Source organism: Mirounga leonina, unplaced genomic scaffold (assembly GCF_011800145.1).
Source record: "Mirounga leonina isolate KUSES-001 unplaced genomic scaffold, KU_Mleo_1.0 Mir_125, whole genome shotgun sequence".
NCBI lineage: Eukaryota > Metazoa > Chordata > Mammalia > Carnivora > Phocidae > Mirounga > Mirounga leonina.
The window spans coordinates 58,121,211-58,128,958 of NW_023270305.1; the positions used below are offsets into that span (position 1 = coordinate 58,121,211).

General features: G+C 44.8%; 1 pseudogene; it reads left to right on the forward strand.

The window, feature by feature from the left end:
- The first annotated feature begins 3,913 nt into the window (after positions 1-3,913).
- On the forward strand, positions 3,914-5,075 carry LOC118007565 (annotated as a pseudogene).
- Positions 5,076-7,748: the final 2,673 nt, after the last annotated feature.

The following is a 7,748-nucleotide window of genomic DNA, read 5'->3' on the forward strand; positions in this document are numbered from 1 at the left end:
ACAGAGAGGCAAAACCACTTTTCAGGTTAGCAAGTACAACCAGGAGGTAAGCAAAGCCCTTCGCAAAGATCAGCTGCCAGAAATTCCGTACTAAACATGAACTCAGCATCAGCACTTGCACCTGTGAAGAATAACTCCCAGGGAAAGACAGTACAACAAAGAGGCCACACCCCAGCACAGAGCTGCCCACGGTAAGTGTCCATAAGACAAGAGGGTGACCAGCAGATCTGAGAGAAGTGGAAGCGAGACCCTAGTAGAGCCAAGCAAGGAATGTTCTCGTAGCCTCAGGGGCTCAACATTAGCACAGGTTCCTCAGTAAGGAAGAGCTGGGAATGGAACAGAAGCCTACTGTTGTCCTTCACTATCTACTTTGATTATAGCAGAGAATGTGGGTCAGGCATGCTGAACAGATTGCTTTGTTAATTTTATAAAGTCCTGAAATTTAAAACATGTTCTGAAGAGGATAGAATTTGACCCATTCCTTACACCTTACACCTGCATAAATTTCAAATGGATCAGAAATATAAATGTAAAAAAAATATCATCAAAGTACTGACCGAAAACGCAAGCTAATTCATCTACAGCCTGGAGAAACATTTCTAACCATGATGCAAAATCCAGAACTAAAAAAGGGCAAAAATTGATACATTCAATTACAAAAAAAAAAAAAAAAAATTAAGACTTACTTTGCAGGGCAGAGAATATCATAAGAAAGTGAGAAGAAAAGTTATTAACTGGGAAAAATATTTGTAATCAATATTGCAGAGAAAGGATAATTATCTCTAATATATGAGCTTCTTCTTTTGGTAAAAATAAGACTACTAACTCCATGAAAAAATGTAAATAGGCAATTCATATAAGAAATAAAAATGGCCCTTAATCATGTGAAAAAAGAAATGCTAAAAACAAAAGAAATGCAAATTAAAAAATACACAGAATTTAAAACATGGACAGATGATCAACTGCACAGTCTCAAGGATACCTAAGGACAAAAAGAATAAAATGGACATGTCCCAGATGATGGACTCTAAAGTTAAAAAAAAAAAATTAAAATGTTTTCAGTCATCATATTAGAGCATAATAAATAATGCTTCAGGAATGCAATCAGCAAAATCCAGACTTTGGGCAATTCCCAAGGACAACCTGTTTTTGGTATTTTTTTAAAATCAATTATAGGAAATAAAAATGAGAGGTAGAGGGGAAACTGCTTATTAGAAGATAATTAAAAGACATACCAATCCCATGGAGCTTATTTGGATCCTGATTTGAACAAACTATTCAAAAAACAAACACTATGAGATAACCATAGAAATGTGAGCACTGACTTAATATTTGATGGTTTTTAAGGTATTATTAATTTTTAGGTGTTATAATGGCCATGTGATTATACTTTTTTAAAAGAAATCTTATCTTTTAGAGATACATGCTGAAATATTTATGTATGAAAAGTTTTGAGGTCTGAATTTGCCTTATTTGCTAAAAATAATCTGGAGGAGGGGGAGAGAGGTGGGTGGGGCTAAAGCTAAAATCAGATGGGCCCGGGGCTGGTTAGTACTGGCTACAGGTTGGTTCACTGTACTGTTCTCCCTACTTTTTAAAATTTCCATATGTTCCATATTTCCAATTAAAAAAAATTGCTTCAAATATTGTTAGGGCCAGGACTCTGGACAGGACCCATCCTCTCTGACTGTTACAGCCAAGATTCTAAGTGGCACATGAGCAAAGTAGCATCCCCTACAGAACCTTCTTTCGGGCTTATTTCCATCTGAAGGTGTTTATCCATTTCTCCTGCACAGTGTTTTGTTATTACGGTCTCATTAAAATGGGTCAAGTAAGATTTTGGTTTATTATTCCCTCCAATGAGAAATAGGAAGTACAGAGTGATGGTTAAGGATTCAGGCTCTGGAGTCAGATAGCTGCACTCATGTCCAGCTCTACCGTCTGGATATGAGACCCTGAGGGAGTTATGGAGATAACACTGATAATTTCATAAATACGTTATGAGGATTCAGTGATTGACATAATGTATGTAAAGTGCTGAGAATACCTAGCACATAGTAAATATGCAAAATATTTTTGTTAATAATAGTAAACATCATCAACATTTAAAATATCTGCCCACAGAAGGTTCCCAGAGATTTTAAAATAAGATTTTAACTCCGTGATGCACATGTCTGTGTGATTGTCTGAGTTACTATTGCTGTGTTTATATGCTGCCTGGCCATAAAATTGGTGTCTATTCTCTGAACCGGTTTTCTTTTTTTTTTAGGATTTTATTTATTTATTTGAGAGAAAGAAAGAGAGAAAGCATGAGCGTGGGCTGGGGGGGCGGCAGGCAGAGGGAGAGGGAGAAGCCGACTCCCTGCTGAGCAGGGAGCCAAACACGGGGCTCGATCCCAGGATCCCGGGATCATGACCTGAACCAAAGGCAGATGCTTAACCGACTGAGCCATCCAGACGCCCCTCTGAACCAGTTTTCTTTTCTTTTCTTTTTTTTTTTTAAAGATTTTATTTATTTATTCATGACAGACAGAGAGAGAGAGAGAGGCAGAGGGAGAAGCAGGCTCCCTGCAGAGCAGGGAGCCCGATGCGGGACTCGATCCCAGGACCCTGGGATCATGACCTGAGCCGAAGGCAGACGCTTAACCATCTGAGCCACCCAGGCGCCCTGAACCAGTTTTCTGATAAAACTGTAGAATATGTTGGAACTGATGCAGCATCAAACTGAAAATTCTCCACAGCCTTAAAAGCATCAATATTACTTACATGCAAAGACATCAGTGAGATAAATAACATGCCGCAGATTCATTAAATTGCTACCATTATAGAAGTAGTAGCCAAATAACTTCAGAATTATAGGCAGAAGGCGCAGTAGTATATCATCAAACGAATGGTAGCACAAAGTCCTCAGAATCTAGTACTTGTGCCCTAGAGTGAGGAAAAGTAGAGAAATATTTAAAATCAAGTGGCTTGACCCCTGAAATCCTGAATTTCTGAAAACATTTTACTAATGGGAAGGAAACTTAAAAACAGTTTTGTGAACTCCGCTGCTGGCCCCCACAAATACCGACCTGATCTTCATATTAGCGAGGATGTTTCATTCCTCAGACAAAAGCTGAACAATCTGAAAAGAAGAGGACAGAATGAGCGAGCCCGGGGCACATGGACTGAAACATGACCTGGGGTCCTGCTCTAATCACTTTTCGCACGGCTTTGGACAAGGCACTCCGTCCCCAGGTCTTGGGTGTGCTCAAGTGTGACACGAAGGGGCTAGACTCAACCACCCGCAGGACACCTTCCACCTCTAAAACGTATGGCCAATTAATAGCATTCGTTTGTTCTTGGCACTACCTATTTCAGGGAAGTCATACAATTCAGCTACACCTCATTTATTGAGAGCCTACTTCAAAGAGTGGTGAAAACAGGGTAGAACGGGGCTATTCCCTCCCAATCTAGGCTCTTTAAAAAGACTGGGTTAGGGGCGCCTGGGTGGCTCAGTTGGTTAAGCGACTGGCTTCGGCTCAGGTCATGGTCCTGGAGTCCTGGGATCGAGTCCCACATTGGGCTTCCTGCTCGGCAGGGAGTCTGCTTCGCCCTCTGACCCTATCCCCTCTCATGTGTTCTTTCTCTCTCATTCTCTCTCTCAAATAAATAAATAAAATCTTTTAAAAATAAAAAAATAAAAAGACTGGGTTAGCTCAGGCCCCCACCCCGTGCCCCACGGCCTTGCACCCCCCCCGCCCTCCCCGGGGCCAGGCCCCTGCCCGCATGGCTTGCCTCCCCTGCTCGCGGCCCTGCTGCAACCCACACCTGGGGCTTCCTGGGTGGGAGGTCCTCCTGGCCCCCCAGGAGGAGGAAGAGATACCTGCGGCCTGACAAGTCCCCCCCCACCCCCCGCAACTACTTGGCGGTGATGGCCTCGGTGATCCAGGCAGCACCCTTCCGCGGGCTGAAGGGCCCACATCAGGCGTCAGGTCCAGGCCGCGTTCCCCTCCTTCAGGGACGACTACGAGGGCTGCAAGGATCCCGGCCGAGGCACTGCGGCTGCAGAACGCGGCCCTGGAGCGGGGCGGCGCTGGCAGAGCAGGGCCCTGCGGGGAGCCTTCGCCGGGGGACCTGGCCCCTCCGCGCGGCGCGGCTGGCCCTAGAGGCCGTCGGGTCCCCAGCCGACGCCCAGGGAGGGCTTCAGCATGAATTGATTGCTAGGGGACCCCAGGGAGCGGGCACCACGGAGGGTCCGGCAGGCGCTGGGCACAGTGGGGAGAAGGTGATGCCCGCTCCACCCCTGCCCTCTGAGACGCCTCTGGGGCCCCTCTGCCCCCTTCCTGGGCCCAGGAGAGCAGAGGGGAGGACTTCCCAAGGGAGGAAGCAGCAGGCTCTCGCCCCTCTCCCCTGAGCACAGAGCCTGGCCCCTGCACTTACTGCAGGACCCCGAAGACCTCCGGGGTGTCCACTGGGAGTCATAGAGCCTCACTCTGGGTGGGCAGCTGCCCTCCTCCTACTTGCCCCTCCACCCTCCCAATGTGGTAATGCCCTTGGCTCCACTACCACCCACACCCTGTCCCCAGTGCCCACCTTCAGCCAGCCCAGCCTACTGGAGGGTGGCCCCGGAAGCTCATGGCCCGCCAGGGCTGCTCTGGGATCTAGATGCCCTCTTCCAGGGGGTGCCACCCAACCAGAGCATCTGTGACGTGTGGGTTAGTCACTCCCAGGATCCAGCTGCCTCCACCCCAGGCTGGCGACTCTCCCATAGAGCCTGCGAGGCTCCCAGGGCAGGGGCTGCTTTCCTCTCCTACCTCTTTCTGACACCACTGGCTTTTGGGGAACCAAGGCCAAGAGGACCAAGAGGTGTCTGTGGCCACAGCAGCCCTGAAACACCAGGCACCAGCGTGCTGAGAATCTGCGATGTTGATTGGACTACCCGACCAAGGGTTGGCGTTGGCCCAGGCACTGCCCTGGCCCTGATGGTCAGTCATGCCTCTCCTACCCCCAGAGGCAAGACTGGAAAGAGCGAGAGCTTTGCTTGCAGCAGCCCCTTCCGGATCCACTTTCTCTGGCCCTCTCTGTCCATCTAGCCTTCCTTCCATCTATCCATCACCAGGTGTCGCTTCCCCTCCTTGGCTCCGGGCTGGGAGAGGGAGAACCTAATGGTGGCTCCAGCCTGAAGTCCTGTCCTCCCTCATGTGCCTGGGAATGAGGTAGCCCCTTTTGGGGGAAAGAAAATCAAGACCCTGCTTGGTTTGGGTGGTGGTAGTGGGGAAGATAACAGTAAGGGAGTAGACAATAAAAAAAATAATAATAAAAATTAAAAAATTAAAAATAAAAAAACTGGGTCAAACTTGGGAATAAACTTAAAATCATGTTGTCAATTATATCTCAGTAAAATTGGGGGGAAAATCTTAATGGAATTGTATACTTCCAAATGTTAAGTTTTATGGTATGTGAATTACATCTCAAGAAGAAGAGGGGAAAAAAAAGAAAGAAAGTATCTTGGGTGGCCCAAAGAGGCTTAAATAGTGATGTGAACCAGAGTATGAACTTTTAAAACTGAACAAGGAAAATCTGCACAGCAAATTTAGTTAGACCAACAGTGAGAAGCACCCTTTACCAAGACGGGCTACATAATTTGCATGGCCCAGAGGAAAATGAAAATGCAAGGCCCCTGGTCCAAAATTGTGAAGAATTTTGGGGCACCTGGGTGGCTCAGTCGGTTAAGCATCTACCTTAGGCTCAGGTCATGATCTCAGGGTCCCAGATGGAGCCCCACGTTGGGCTCCCTGCTCAGTGGGAGTCTGCTTCCCCTCTCCCTCTGTCCCTCCCCTCCTCCCCCGCTTTGTGCACTCTCTCTCTCTCTCTCAAATAAATAAATAAAACCTTTTTAAAAATTGTGAAGAATTTCAAGAGAGTGACAGCAGAGCGTTAAACCAAACTCACACCCCTCTGGGCATGGGACCCTGTGTGACTGCACAGGTCACAGACCCATGAAGCCAGCTGTATTTACTGAACTGTTAAAATTTTCTAGGCCCAGGACAGAACACTTAACAGACAACCCTTTCAATTTTCACCACAACCTTGTGAAAGTAACATTATTATCCCTATTTTGTGAGCGAGGAAATAAAGGCTTCAAGGGGTTAAAGAATCTATCCAAGTTCTCACAGCCTGGAAATGACAGAGCTGAACTTCATACTGAGGCCTGACTCCAAAGTCATGTCCTCGCCAAAATTTTTGAGTGAATACGCCAATGTATGTGGAAACATAGAAAGATAAATTATACATATGCATTTAATAAATCATGTACCTTATGAAGCCTGCAAAACAAAGACATTTTAAAGATGCCATAAATAGATATTCTAGTATTTTCTTTCCATACCTCAACCAATTGCCTTTCACAATTTCCAGTAGTACCCAGGGGTTAAGGCTGCCCTTGACTCAGACAAAATTAGAGTTAATAGTACCCAAGATGTTAATTTCCCTATGAAGCGTGAACATTTTAATAAGATATTCTTAAAGGTAACACTCAAAAAGGGGGTTGCTCATAATGGAATTTTAGGCCCTGTGAAAATCAAGGGGCATTTACTTTTTTAATCTGGAGGCTGACTTGCCTTGGAGAAATTGCATTTCATTCTCTGATAAAGCAAGCAGGCTGAGCTTGACCAAGATTTTTGGTGTATTCTAGGTTGTCTGCACAGTTATACAGCAAAGGCTGATTGGGGAACACAAGATTACAACAAGATACAACATTAGTGACAAGTGTTTACTGAGTGCCTATGACAGGCCAGAAACCTTGCTGGTTGCTAGGGATAGAGTGAGTCAGCCATCAAGGAACTACGTGTGTTTTAGAGGAACAGAGGGGGCTCCATGCCAACAGAAATAACCTTGGAAAGAGATGCAGTTTGTCTTCTCCTCCTTCCTCCTCCTCTCCGCTAGAAAGCAAAACCTGTGCTTACAGGTGTATTTTATGAAAAAATAGTTCAATACATTAGAACTTGATGAAAATGATAAATTTTCCTTAAAAATATTAGAATCAACTTTTTATAACTGTCATCTTTCTCTAAACTATAGTGTAGTTTTTAGATCCTCTTGAAATACTGGGATGCCACAAAGTGCATTACAAAATTTGTTTTTGAATTCTGCTTTTATCTCTTTGTACATAATCAATAATAATCTGTGGTTGAACCATGGAGGTGCTAAAGATGGACAGCTCAAGATAAAGGTGATTTTTATAACTCTTCCTCAAGATGGCGACAAAGGACCGCGTCTTTAAAACAGGGACGCCAACTCTGTGCTGTTTAAATTAAATGGAAAATTCAGAATTTATTTCCTTACCGAATCTACAAGAAAAAAGGTGTAAATAAATGATATCTACAGAACTGTATTTTCCTAGTATCCTATTGGTTTAAAGGGTGAATTATTTGGATAGACTGTTCGCTTTGTAAAAGTAGCACTAGGAAAAAAAGGATGGAGTAGAAAGAAGAAAATTGGAATCACAGATTATATATCGAGATGGGTATGTCAACAACGCTTCACATGCCTTTCTTTGGTTGCTATGGTAACTCCCAGGTTCATTTACTCAGCCCTTGTTTTAATAGAGCTCTGAAAGCAGTGGAATGTTGAGCTGCAGTCAGACTGCCTGGTTCAAGTCTTATCTCCACCCTTTACTAAACATGTGACTGTCAAGTGATTTAACATCTCTCCGTGTCTCAATTTCCTCATTTGGAAAATGCGGATGATGAGTAACTGAGAATAAG